Consider the following 14493-nt stretch of genomic DNA (forward strand, 5'->3'; position numbering starts at 1 on the left):
TTATTAGTTTTTCTCTACATAGGAACCACCCAGAGTTATGCATTTCTGGAGACCGTTTGTGTAGAACACCTCAGGTTGGTTCTCCAACCACTAAGTGACTTCAGAAATCAAGGCTACATCATCTGCGAAACGCTTTCATTTCAAACCCGTCTTCATGGCTGGGAAGATGTGAAAGTCAGAGGGTGCAAGGTCATGATAGTAGGGAGGACGGGGGTTTTTATAACCACACGCCCTTGCTTCTGATCTGGCAACAAGCGAGTTGTGGACCGGAGCGTTGTCCTGCAGGAGGAGGGTACCTTTGCTGATCTTGCCCTGCCTCTTGATTTTGATAGCTTCCCTTAATTTCTTCAAAAGTTAAGCATAATAGGCCCCTGTAATTGTGGTAACCTTTGTAAGGAAATCTGTCATCACTACTCCGTCCTGGTCCCAGAAGAGTGTAAGCAATACCTTGCCATCGGAGCGCTGCACCCTAGCCTTCTTTGGAGGTGGCGAGTCCAAGTGCTATCACTGCATTGACTGGGCTCTGGTCTCTGAATCACAGTGATGGACCCAGATTTCATCCTGTGTAATCAGTCTTTTTAAAAATTTGGACTCATCTTCTTGGCACATCTCGAAATTCATTCTGGAACACTTGACGCGTTCACGCTTCTGGAGTGGTGTGACCAACCTGAGAATCCATCTGGCAGACACCTTATGCATATGCAAATGGCCATGAATGATTGTTTCCACATATCCTGTACTAATCTTGAAATCTTGGGCTATTTGGCGAATAGTAATGTGCCGATCTTCCGAAATAGCAGTCTCAACTTGACGGGCAGATGTCTTATCAATAGCAGAAGGGGGCGACCAGGTCTTGGAGCTGTTTCCACAGACATCCGCCCATGTTTGAATTTACGATGCCAGCGTTTTAAAAGGTGATATGATGAGGCATTATCACCATAAGTTTCTTTCATTTCATCAAAAGTCTTCTGCGGTGTGCGTCCTTTCAAATACAAAAACTAGATCACTGCTCGACATTCAACAGGCTCCATTTCACACCTGACGGTTCAAACACCTGTAAAACAGAAACCACAATTAGTTCAGAGCTGTCATTTACCATAACACCCGTAGAGATATAAATCATTGCAGATGCAAAATTTCAGCTAGATCAGACAACTGAAAGTGAGTCAGGGGCATTACTGATTGTACGCCCTTCGTACCATCAGATACCTTTACAAATTTAAAACCGGCGTGATCCCTGATACCATGTACATCAAGGAAAAGAAAAACAATTTCAAGAACATTAATGATATTGTTTATTACTATGAACGATGTGTGTTATCTAACCATGTTTTGTCTAGAAGTGACTTTAAACGTCATGACCACAATTAACCTTTGTAGGAATCCAGATAATGGAAAATTTGGATTGCTGTGGGAAAATCACCTAATGAATATGCATAGCCAATCAAGGCAAATCAGAATAGTGCGTAGGGAGGAGGGATTGGTTAGATGTGAAACCCAGACACGCCCGTACCTTACACATACCTTCATTTAAAAGAATCAACAGAGTGTGTAAAGGTTGGTTGTTTGTTAGTAAGTTGTTGTTGGGAGTTCACAGTAATTGTCCGCCAACAGCCCGCGCAAAACATCCCGTTCACTGACTAACCGATAAGGAAAGTAACAATCGAGTTTTCAAAACAAAACAACGGCCCAGTTTGAGTTACTATCAGGTAGACTGTAGGTGGAAATACAAGCAAGGCTTCCTTGACGAGAGCTACTCAGCAACGTAGGGATCCGTAGAGATATATGTAAGTGATACAGGTTCTTACCATCATTGCATTGCTGTATGCCTGTAAGAGTTGGACTTTCTATTCAACATATGCAAAGAAAATAACTTTCGCATTTCATTTTTTAGAGAAATCATGAACATCAAATAAAAAGATAAGATCCCTGACACTGATGTTTTGGTAAAGGGCAAAATGCTATCTATATGCACATTATTTCAAAAGTCCCAGATGCCTTGGCCTTGGCATGTTGCGCATACAAGATAAAATTTCAATTAGAAAAGGCATGTAAGCAGCTAAAAGAAACGCTTCAAAACAATGTTAACGTATACCTAAATGCCTTAGGCATATGTACTGAATCGTGGAGGGTACTAGCAAAGAACATATATGTGTCTCGTGTTTCGATCAACAGGGGCTCAATAAAAGCAGAGACAAACAATTTAGAGAGAAGAGGATGAGGAGCAAACTCCACAAGTCGAAGGCATTAAATATATCAACGGCAGCAACTATCCATATGCGCTCTATCTTCCGACGATACTTTAAGGTTCATATTGTAATAACAAGTCATTTGCGGAAACACTAAACACAATTAACTTCAAAACTATGATGCTCCTGGTCTTCATCAACAACGATGGACGAGCATTATTACTATATTTTATTTTCTATATCGTAGGTTTTAATATAAAAACTTATGTTAACGAATTTTTTTAACAGTGGTATATCTTACAATGTTTGTAAAACGTCTTACTGCCGAAATGTATTTCTTTTTTAAGCAGAGATAAAACATAGCAGTAATAAATGATAAATAATTTTACTTACCAGCGTTTTCTTGGGTGATATCCGTTTTGGTCATCTTAATAGAACTACTTCCTAATTTTATGTCTGTTCTTTAAGATGGTGTCTTCGTAGTACATCTGTGATTTTGTCGCTCGTGATCTTAACTGTATTTGTAAAAGCAATATTGCCTGAGGATATATCTAAGTCTCTGATTATTTATAACTAGTTAACTGGAACATAATCATGGTCGTGTCGCGATACTTAAATATTTATATGAAAATAAATAATAAGTTTACCTTTTTCTACTTTGATACTGGGCACATGAAACCTATTCGATGTTTTTACGCTGGAACAATAAAAACTTGAAATAATAAAATATGTATTGTTGCATCCGTTCACAACTAAGGCAGTGACTAGTAATAGATACTGTGGATTTGGGTAAACACAACCTAGAGCTCTTGAATCTCAGCTTGCCTTAAGTTGTTTGGATACTGTTTTTCTGCTAGATCAGGCTGTTTAAGACGAGAGTTTGACTTTTGATAGCTGTGTTTCCCTACAAACTAACTCCTAGATGTATCATCTCTAGTATAAATCAGATGGTTCCGTCGTCGTTACTAGGACAATCACACACGCATACACACATACACACACGTATGCACCCACATATGAATAATCGATAAGGAAGTCCGATTATTGCAAAAGTTAACACTTGTATACTACCTCACAGTGCATTTGAGATTTTTACCCTACAAGCAGAAAAGTGCAGCTGTAAAATGTGATGTATAGTGTCTTATATGACGGGGGATCGTTCAAAATAGCTGTTGGTTTTTAGAACACAGTGGAACTATAGTTCGTTAAATTTATACGTTGAAGTCAACGTAATCTGTTTAATGAATTTCATAATATCAACAGTTTTTGTGTGCTAATACTACGATCGTTCAGGTTAATTTTTTTTTCTGTTTAGAGTATAATTGATCTAGAATCGGCTTTTCCATTTTAAACTTTAAGTGAAGCCATTATTTACATATGATTTGATAAAATCAACAGTAGATTCACTACAATGCAATATAGACTATATTGTATTGTGAACACAGTCACTACGGATAGGCATCTAAAGACACCTAAAAGTAAATAGCGGGGAGAAGTCCCTAAGTGTAACAGACAATCAACCGACATGATAAAAAATGGGGTCATATGTATATATACTAGCATTTAAGCCCGACGTGATGACTGTCGTAAATATCGCTGAAAAAAAACGGACCCACCTTATAGAAAAATGACCAGTTAGGAGTAGAATAAATTAATGTTTTTAGCCAATCTTTCGGTGTTTGTCGTCTTAAGGGTCGACCTTACAAAACGATACTAATCTTGTAAAAATCCTTCACCTCTGCCGAAAGTTTAATGCAGATATGAAAACATACACACCTATATTTATATATTGGCAACTCAAATTTTTGATCCAAATCAATTAAAAAGCGAGCCCAATCTCTGAATTCCCTTTATGTCAAATTTCAAATGTTTAGACCAGAAATTGTCTGAGTAATTTCGTGGAGACCGCAGAGGTCAATTATTTTTAAATTTGACCCCTATTATGACCCCTGAACATTTATTGTTTCGGGCTCAAATCAAGTAAGAAAGTTAGATCCATGTCCACGGAACTTATATCTAAAATTACAATTCTTTATACACAAAATTAGCGGAGGAGTTTGATAGAGTTCTCGCAAGTGAAATCGTTGAACTTTGACCCCTTAACAGTTAAATTTCTGGACGAAAGTCGATTACAAAGATTTTCCCAACTCTCAGTACGCTGTATATCAAATTTCGAGTGTGTAGACTTAAAATTGACAGGGATATTGCATAGGGAAATGTACAAAGACAGACAGAAATGTTCAATTTTATAGATACGTAAATGCGCCCATTTTGTTATCATATCGGTTGTTTGGATATGTGCGTTGAGCACAAAAAAAGTGTTTGTAGACAGGCAGGCTCGAACCCGTACCGAAAATCATGACGTCTTTCCTGTTTCCCCCATTGCCAAACTGGAAGTGACGTAGATTTAAATGAGGCTAGTCAATCGAAAAGAGAGGATGACTTTCGAAAAAATCGGCGAAAAAGCCACCAGTGTAGGTGAAGTGATTAAGGTTGTCGCCAATTTTCTCCGTATTTGTCATCCGAAGGTAGGCTTCACAACGAAATTCCGTCGCCTGTCACAAGTTTTAGGCAAACAAACCTACACACATTTAAACAAACAGGTGAGATTATAATATATATTATATTGGATGCAATTTATAGCTACGATTTAAAGTTTCTAAAAAAAGTAAAGAGCCGTGCGCCACCACCGAGAATCGAAATCAAAACCTTCAGCTTACTACTCATTTTTGCCTCTGCCGCCAATTACTGGCCCATGAGGATACGTTTACTGCAAGGCTAAAAATTTAAACATGAACCAATAGCTATTACGTTATGCGTTCAATAATTGCGGCGTTTGACCTTCACCGGGCATTTTTTTTTTAATTTTCACACATTTGCACTGATTTTTTCGAGGTTAACCCCAAATATAAAGTTTACCATGGATTACATTTACCTTATATATGACTTTTCATGTTTGTAGATTAAAAACTCTAGGAGAGTTTGCTTTTGAACAAAACTATATACGTATACATAAATATATGTGGAAACAATTTTGTGTTTACTATAAACTTTTTATGCACATGTTATGCAAGTATAAATCATGAAGAACATCTCCATTAATATAATTACACGTGATAGTTAACACAAGATGATAATCACATAATAAACTAAGTGGGAATTAATTCAAATGAATGCTTCAAAGAGTATGCAAATTAGCTCGATGTTCTGGTAGTGAATACACTTCCACACCCGATACATAACAAAATGGTATTTTCTTTTTAAATAAATAGAGAAAGAGATTTTAAGATGAATATAAATACATACGCTTAAAAAACGAATTTATAGGAGTATATAATATATATATATATATATATATATATATATATATATATATATATATTTAAGGATAGTCATCAATATACAGTCCTGTTCCGTTGTATCACAACTCATCAGTGCCGCCATATATATATATACATATATATATATATATATATATATATATATATATATATATATACATATGTTATATATAGATGTTATATATATATATATATATATGTTATATATATATATATATATACATATACACATATATATATAACACGTAGTTGAGGAATTATTTTCAGAAATATTAGAATACAGGTGTGCATATCTTTGATATATATTAGCGTGTACATGCATCTATTACCTTTTCTTTTGTATAGGTATAAGATGCATGTATGTATCTATGTGTTCACAATGTGTGTATATGCTCTTTTACATGTTTCTTTGTATTTATATAGTAATACAGTGCATGTGTACGCATATGACTATGCTTTTCTTACAGACGTATATATATATACACATATATATATATACTCAATACGTCGTCAATTCCATACATTTTTGTCTATATATGTACTTTTTTGTAGGCGAATTTTCACTGACTCCAGTCAATACATTCTGTGTGTATATATATATATATATATATATATATATATATATATATATATATATATATATATATATGTCTTACATGATGTTATATAAAATTTTCCAATGTTGTTAGATGCATTTATTTTTACTTGTTAGTTCTTGGTAATTGTATGTTTGCCCTTGTGTTTGTATACGTGTATTCAATTGTTTTGCGAGTGTGTGCCAGGTTGTTCTGTGCATGCATGTATGTGGAGCACGTGTGTGTTAAAGACTCTGCTATAAAAGGGATCCTCCTGCCACAATAACAATTCAATGTAAGTTGGGTCAAATATTTGTTTTCAAAGTCGAGAAGCGGAAACGATAATGGTTTTCCTAACGTGTTTTATGAACTGGAAATCGGTAGAATTATTTGATTTATAGATTTGTGTTTTGTTCATTGCGGAAATGTGAGACATTCCTGGCTCGAAACTAAAGCGATTCGCGCCTCAGTCCTAAATGACCCGATTTGATCGTTCGCTCTCCCACTCAAACTCTTCAACTACCCATTCATTAGCTAAATATCAGAATTGTAAGCGAACAATATATTTTAAGAATTCCTATCGACTGATACAAAGAACTTGTTGTACTGCTAGGTTGTGAGATATGAATCACAATACATGCCATCGCATTAAAGTCATTCTAAAATATTATGTACGGGTGTCAATTTAAATTTTTAAAAATGGCCGTGAGATAGAACAGGAGCTTAGTAATAGAGCTTAGTTCATATGACAACCGCAAAGCAACAGCATTTAAGTAAATTTTCATGTTTTGTAAGCAATATATTTTTAAAATATTTAGTAGATCTCGAACTGGGGCACGGTTTTTGTGACTACCACATTCCAATTACATTTAATTATCTTTCCACGTATATAAGCGATCATGAAACTCGTCTAGCTAAAGGCACTATATATTATTTCTTTCACACTTGTGTTATATCGTAAACGGGGATTTCATTAACGTTGTTTTTTTCTTAGAACTGCCCGCCTGTTGAACTCTGTTTTTATGGCCTGCTTTCTAGCTAATTACAATATGGTTTTCTTAAAGCCACCATGTAAACAAGTTCTTTTAAAACCTAATCAAATTATAATAAAGTTTCAATATAAACGATAACAAATTCATTGTTCCAATGAGTAATGTAAACTCATTAATTCTTATGCTCATGTGGATTTCACGCCATGAGTTTTGGTGATCCATATGTATGAAGCGGTTTAGTTGTTAGCTAAAACCAAGCAGCATGTTAAAGAGCTTAATTTATGTGAGAATCACATTGCAACAGTATGTTCGATATTCGAAGTTGTTTATTCTATAAATGTTTTGATCTTGTTATAAGGGTTAGTTAGTGAGACAACCTCGTTGGTAACACAGTTAAGAAAATCGTAGATATTTTTAATGTATTTTAAAGGTTTTATTATCCGAGAAAAGTAAATATCAAATAATAGCACCTTTTTATTAGCATACGAATTTTAAATGAAGATCTATTAATAAGATTTACGTGATACAAGTAATCAATGAAAACCCGTAATTGTGATTTGGTTTCAAGCGCATCTGATGCATATTTTATTTTATTCAAATTAAATCAACGTTTCTACATGGAACTCACACCCTTGACGTTATTCTCGCATTACCTACGCACTGTTCCGACATTTCAAAATACAACCGCTCAGATACAAGGTGTAGCTCTTTACAAACATACTTTTCTTTCTACAACTTTACAACATGGCAAGGAAGAAGAAGAAAAAAAAGAAAATAATCAACATACTGAGGATGGAGTATAGCTTCGAAATATATTTGTTATAAATTTCAAACAAGTAAAATATTTGTTTATTTCCTAATATTATGTTGTGATTTGGTTTCAAACGCACTTGATCCGCATTTTATTTTACTCAATAAATGAGTAGAGCTTTTATAAATGTATTTATGCCTGTTAGTTTGATGCAACAAAGGAACATATTACTGAGTTTACTTTATTTGACATAGATCCAAATAAAATATAAACTCGTAACTTTCAAATATCAATTCATTGGATAAGAGCTTCGTCTTTTTATGCATATAAAATTTCCTACAAACAGCGGCTTTTAAGTAACCATTGGTAAATTTCCAAAGAAAACTGCTGTGCGATATAATTGATACCGTGTTATAGGGCTTAGTCTGTGAGACAAGAATATCCAACCTTATTAAAATATTTGTCCCAAACCTATAAGAGAGTAATATACGTACAAACTCTGAGGAAAATATAAAATCGCTACATTTCACAATGATTTCGTGGTTAAGATGACAACGTTTATTTTATTATTCGAATGAAATAAATTTTTACACACTGTATTGTGTATGTGTTTAAAATAGTCAGTTAGAAGTTGTTATGCCAGAAAAGGATTCTTAACGGTTAATTAAAAAAAAAATCTTCTGAACGCTATTAAAAGTTAAATTCTTCACTAGTTTGCAGTTTGGAGACGAAAGCGTTGGTGTGATAAGTGATTCTCTCTACTAATTCGCACTTTTTATTTTTAGATTCAAATATTAATAACTACATTTTATTTCAGTATTTAATTTATGTATTTCTGTTGTATTAAATGCTAGTTTTTTTTTCTCGTCCATAAATGTTTATCTAAAAAGTTGATCTTAAATATTGTATAATCAATCCATTATATTATCATTTTCAGTCCCCCACCCCTAATTTCTGGCTCCCATCTTATCTCGCAATTACTTATAACGTCACCAACTAACTTCGGAAGAAACCCCCACCCATCTGCTTTTCTTTTATATCATAAGTTTCTTAAAACGTGACTAGTTAAAGTTCAGAATAAAATCACGCTTTCTCTTAACGGTTAATTTAAAAAAAAATCTTCTGAACGCTATTAAAAGTTAAATTCTTCACTAGTTTGTAGTTTGGAGACGGAAGCGTTGTTGTGATAAGTGATTTTCTCTACTAATTCGCACTTTTTATTTTTAGATTCAAATATTAATAACTACATTTTATTTCAGTATTTAATTTATGTTTTTTCTGTTGTATTAAATGCTAGCTTTTTTTTCTCGTCCATAAATGTGTATCTACCAAGTTGATCTTAAATATTGTATAATCAATCCATTATATTATCATTTTCAGTCCCCCACCCCTAATTTCTGGCTCCCATCTTATCTCGCAATTACTTGTAACGTCACCAACTAACTTCGGAAGAAACCCCCACCCATCTGCTTTTCTTTTATATCATAAGTTTCTTAAAACGTGACTAGTTAAAGTTCAGAATAAAATCACGCTTTCTCTTAACGGTTAATTTAAAAAAAAATCTTCTGAACGCTATTAAAAGTAAAATTCTTCACTAGTTTCAGTTTGGAGACGGAAGCGTTGTTGTGATAAGTGATTTTCTCTACTAATTCGCACTTTTTATTTTTAGATTCAAATATTAATAACTACATTTTATTTCAGTATTTAATTTATGTTTTTCTGTTGTATTAAATGCTAGCTTTTTATCTCGTCCATAAATGTTTATTTATCTACCGAGTTGATTGCAAAAATAGATTACCTAATTGTACTCATTTTTGGTTCGTGAGAGGGGAATCTATCACCATACTTTCCCTTAAACACGTCCGTTGGACTTTTATTAAGTACAATACTTAATAGTTTTTTTTGTTTTTTTAATGGAGAGCAGAAAACGCATTGTGGATGCGTTATCGGCAGCTCCTGTTACTCTCGCTTCTTCTTATTTGTCCCTCAGTCCTCATTTTTTAATGAGTGATTTTTCTGACAAAGGGAGAAGAAAAAGCTGTTTTCTAGGTTGGCTGTATTTTGCGCGAACAGTTTACAGAGTTGGTGGAAATTTTCTGTTTCTATGTCTATCCTTGTAGCCATGTCACTAGTAAGGGTGCTGGAGGTAAACGTTTTGTCTGGGCTGACGTTATCCGCCTGATAGTCAGGGACCCGAACCTTGGATTAACCACTAAGGAGGCTGTCCTATCAGCAGGTGCAAAGTACTGGGGCTGCTGTATTGCCATTTGGTGAATGGAATCTGCACCATGCAGTAGCTTCTGGTGGGGCCTCTCGATGCCATACTAGTGGGTAATTGTTACGGCTTTACATTATCATGTGCTACAAAAAACAAAAAAACAAAAAAACAAAAAAAAATTCTTCGTTTCTTTTTCTCTCTTAGTTTCCCCGCTCCGTCCTGCTCTAAGTAAATCGGACGACCTAGTCCACAAATTCCAAAATTTCATCATGACAAGTTTCAAGAAAAAATACACGATTAAACCCGGTTCTCCAACTTCCAATTACAGGAGACTAAACCAGACCTTTTATTTTTAAGTGAAACTGGCATTGGACAGGCTATTTCCCTAGATGAGTTTGCAATTACAGGATACTCTAACTTAACTTCTAAATCTGACCCTCAAGATCGCCATGGGCATGGAATATGTGCCTATATTAAAGATAGCTTTCCATGTGGGAGGGACATCTCCAGGGAAGAACCTAACTTACCCTATATGTGCTTCCGGGTTGCTTTAGCTCACACTACTGCATTTATATTTACTCTCTATCGCCCCCACAACAGCGGAGTTACTATCTTTCAAAGCATATCTGAGAAAATTGGCCAAGTCCTTTCTACTTATCCTTCAGCTAACATTCACGTATGTGGAGACTTCAATGTTCACAACGTCGAATGGTTGACCCACTCAAACAAGACCGATGATGAGGGGAGGTTCTGTCATGATTTCTCCATTGCCTATGACCTCACTCAGATTGTTCAGGAACCTATCCGTGTGCCCGATAATGGCGGCAAGTATGCGAGCCTATTAGACCTTTTTCTCACAACTTGCCCTGAACTATGTTCAGTTTCTGTTCTGTCGCCTCTTGGATCTTCCGACCACTCTGTTGTATCAATTAAGATAAAAATGAAATGTAATAAGTCCCCAGACGTACCTCTTCATCGTACAGTATATCGATACACTAAGACGGACTGGGATAGCTTCCATACATTTATATCTGATCTACCTCTGCATTCCATGTTTAAAAAGGATGTGCCCTCTATATTATTAGACCTGACTGAATGGTTAATGGTAGGTATTGACCATTTCATACCCTCTAAAAAATTTCAGCAAAAACCTAACAGCCAGCCATGGTTCTCTCCAGAATGTGCTGCTGCCATTGCGCACAGAAATCACTTTTTCCACTGCTTCAAACGTAATAGATGTATGGAAAGTAAAGCCGCTTTCAGGACTGCCAGCAACCATTGTAAGAAACCAATAAGGAACGCAAGAGTGTTGTATGCTCAATCTGTTAAGTCCAAAGTAGCTGAGCAGCGGCTTGGTTCCCACCAGTTTTGGCAAATAGCAAACAGAATCCTGAACAGAAGCGTGTGCTCCATCCCAACTATTATCAATGGACCTGAGGTAATCTCGTAAGCATCAGACAAAGCCAAACTCTTTGTCAAGAATTTGCAGCTAATTCTACCCTTTTCGACCAAGACTGCCAACCCCCAATATTTCCTCCTGTATCAGAAAACACGCTATGTGATATACGTATATCTGTACGTGATGTTGCGAAGCTAATCAAAAACCTTGATTCGAGTAAAGCAACTGGCCCTGATGGTATTCCAATTATAGTACTCAAAAAACTTCAACCTGAACTAGCGCTTATACTTACAAAACTGTTTAAACGTTGTCTTAAGGAGAATAGTTTCTCATCTCCCTGGAAAATCTCATCAGTATGCCCTGTATTTTAGAATTCAGGCGATCGCTCATCCCCCTCTCAGTACAGGCCAATAAGTCTCCTGTGCGTCATGAGTAAGTTGCTAGAATCTGTGTTAAATACAGAAGTAATCAACCATCTCAACAAAAATAACCTTCTTAGTGACACTCAATATGGTTTCCGTTCTGCTAGATCTACAGCAGATGTCCTTACAGTTATATCGCATAGGATTAGCAAATCTCTCGACGGAGGCAATCTTTCTAGGGCAATTGCTCTTGACATATATAAAGCCTTTGATAGGGTGAGGCATAAAGGTTTACTTCATAATATCGCTAGCTATGGTATAGCTGGAAAAGTCTTCTCAATCATTAAATCATTTCTTTCTGATAGGTTCATAAGAGTAGTAGTTGAGGGGCAAAAATCAGAAGCTCACAGTATTAATGCCGGTGTCCCTCAGGGATCCATCCTGGGCCCAACTCTTTTCCTGATCTACATTAATGATCTTCCAAATCATATCCTTACATCATTTGTAGACATTTATGCTGACGACACTACCATTTATGGTACCACATCTAAGACAGTAAACGACCAAGTTCTCTCCGATTCTCTCTCCTCTGATCTTGAGCACGTAGTACAATGGGGGAAGGAGTGGATGGTTACTTTTAATGCATCTAAAACCAAGCTTCTCTCTTTACATCATCAACATTCTAATCCACATTTGTCATCAATTGAAATGAATGGCTCTCGTCTTCAGGAGGCCTCAAGTTTTGACAAGCTTCTGGGCTTGACCATTACTCCTGATCTTAAATGGAACACGTATATCAAATCTGTTGCCAAGGCCGCTGGAAAAATGGTGGGATCTTTCTATCGATCCGGTAGATATCTCATTGCTGATGCTATTCTCTATCTATATAAGAGCCAGGTACGTCCAAGGATGGAATACTGTTGCCACATCTGGGCAGGAGCTGCTAGAAAGGACTTGTCCTGCCTTGATAGAGTTCAAAATAGACTTCGTAGCCTCGTAGGAGATGTCCTTTTCTCCTCCTTGCAACCTCTATCTCACAGAAGAGATGTTGCGAGTTTGTCTCTGATGTATCGTTATTTTCATGGAAAGTGTTCAACTGAGCTTCAATCTATGGTCCCCCCTCGCCAAACTTTCACAAGAAACACTCGTATAGCTGTAAACACTATCAATAATTTCCCCCACTCTTTATCTGTGCCTTAACCTAAACGTAGATTCCATGAACAAAGCTTCTTTCTTAGAACTGCACGCCTGTGGAATTGTCTTCCGTTTTCCTGCTTTCCGGCTGACTACAATATGGTTGTGTTCAAGTCTAAAGTAAATAAGTTCTTGATGAGCCGTTCCATATAAGTTATCAAATTTACCAAATTTTCATTACTAATGATTACTATATTGTCCAATTTCTACTGTACACTCTTTAATATTATCCTTGAGTGGCCTCTGGGCCTTGATAATGTGGTGATGCCTTGGTAAAACAAAAAAAAATAATTGTACATGAAAACTTTTACACTAAAATACTTACAATAGCCTAGTTCCTGAAAAGGGTGAATCTGTTTAGATATGGTCAACTGCTTTAATCAAATAAATTTTACGCATAGACATAAAGTGCAAAGCCCTAAGGAAGGGGAAACGCAAATTCCTGCTAAATCCACATACAAACGTAAATCCTTTAATTACCCCTCGGATAAAGTTGACTGCATAAATAAACCAAATACACGCTTCAGAAATGAACAGTTTCTTCCTCTAAAATTAGAAAGTATACAAAAATAACTTTGTTCATATACCACAGGATAAATATATTTTGTATGGCTATGAGATCAGATCCTTAAAGCAATCTTTTGTAATATTTATATATATGTACATAAACACAAATATATATATATATATATATATATATATATATACATATATATATATATACATATATGCACATACAGATACATATTATGTTGGCGTATTTATTTTATTATGAGTACTGTCTTATGTATTTTGAAGCTGGAAACACTTTATCATGTCTGTATCTCTCCCACCCCTCTCGCTCTCTCCCCCCCCTCTCTCTCTCTCTATATATATATATATATATATATATATATATATATATATATATATATATATATATGTAATAAATAGAATATATAGAAAATTAAAAAATAAATTACAAATGCATAATCACTAGAATCACATTTTTTTCTTTATAGTTCATTAGCTTCAATACTTCTGATGAGACGATAAAACACACATGCAAAACAACCACAAGATGGGTAACATTTTACAAAACTATATCATTGCTCAAAAGCACTCGTTATCATCAATAAAATTACTTACGGAGCCACACGTGTTAAAGCACAATTCGATATCCACAAAATAGTTCACCGGGTTGAGACAGTACATTTTTAATACACGAAACGCCTAAGTGCCGCACTTGTCAATCAGAGTTGTCTCGAAAACAAGTTACCTCCTGTTCTAACCACACTCACATACACTTTATACCCCTCCTCTCTCTCTTTCTCTCTCTCTCTCTCTCTCTCTCTATATATATATATATATATATATATATATATATATATATATATATATATTCCCTCTTCTTTGGGTAGAGCACTGTCTTAAATCATCTCAGCCGCTACTTAATTGGCTGAAAAATGCGACGCTCACTGTTTGTTTAAATC

Source organism: Euprymna scolopes, chromosome 34 (assembly GCF_053919585.1).
Source record: "Euprymna scolopes isolate OS-2025 chromosome 34, ASM5391958v1, whole genome shotgun sequence".
Taxonomy (NCBI): domain Eukaryota; kingdom Metazoa; phylum Mollusca; class Cephalopoda; order Sepiida; family Sepiolidae; genus Euprymna; species Euprymna scolopes.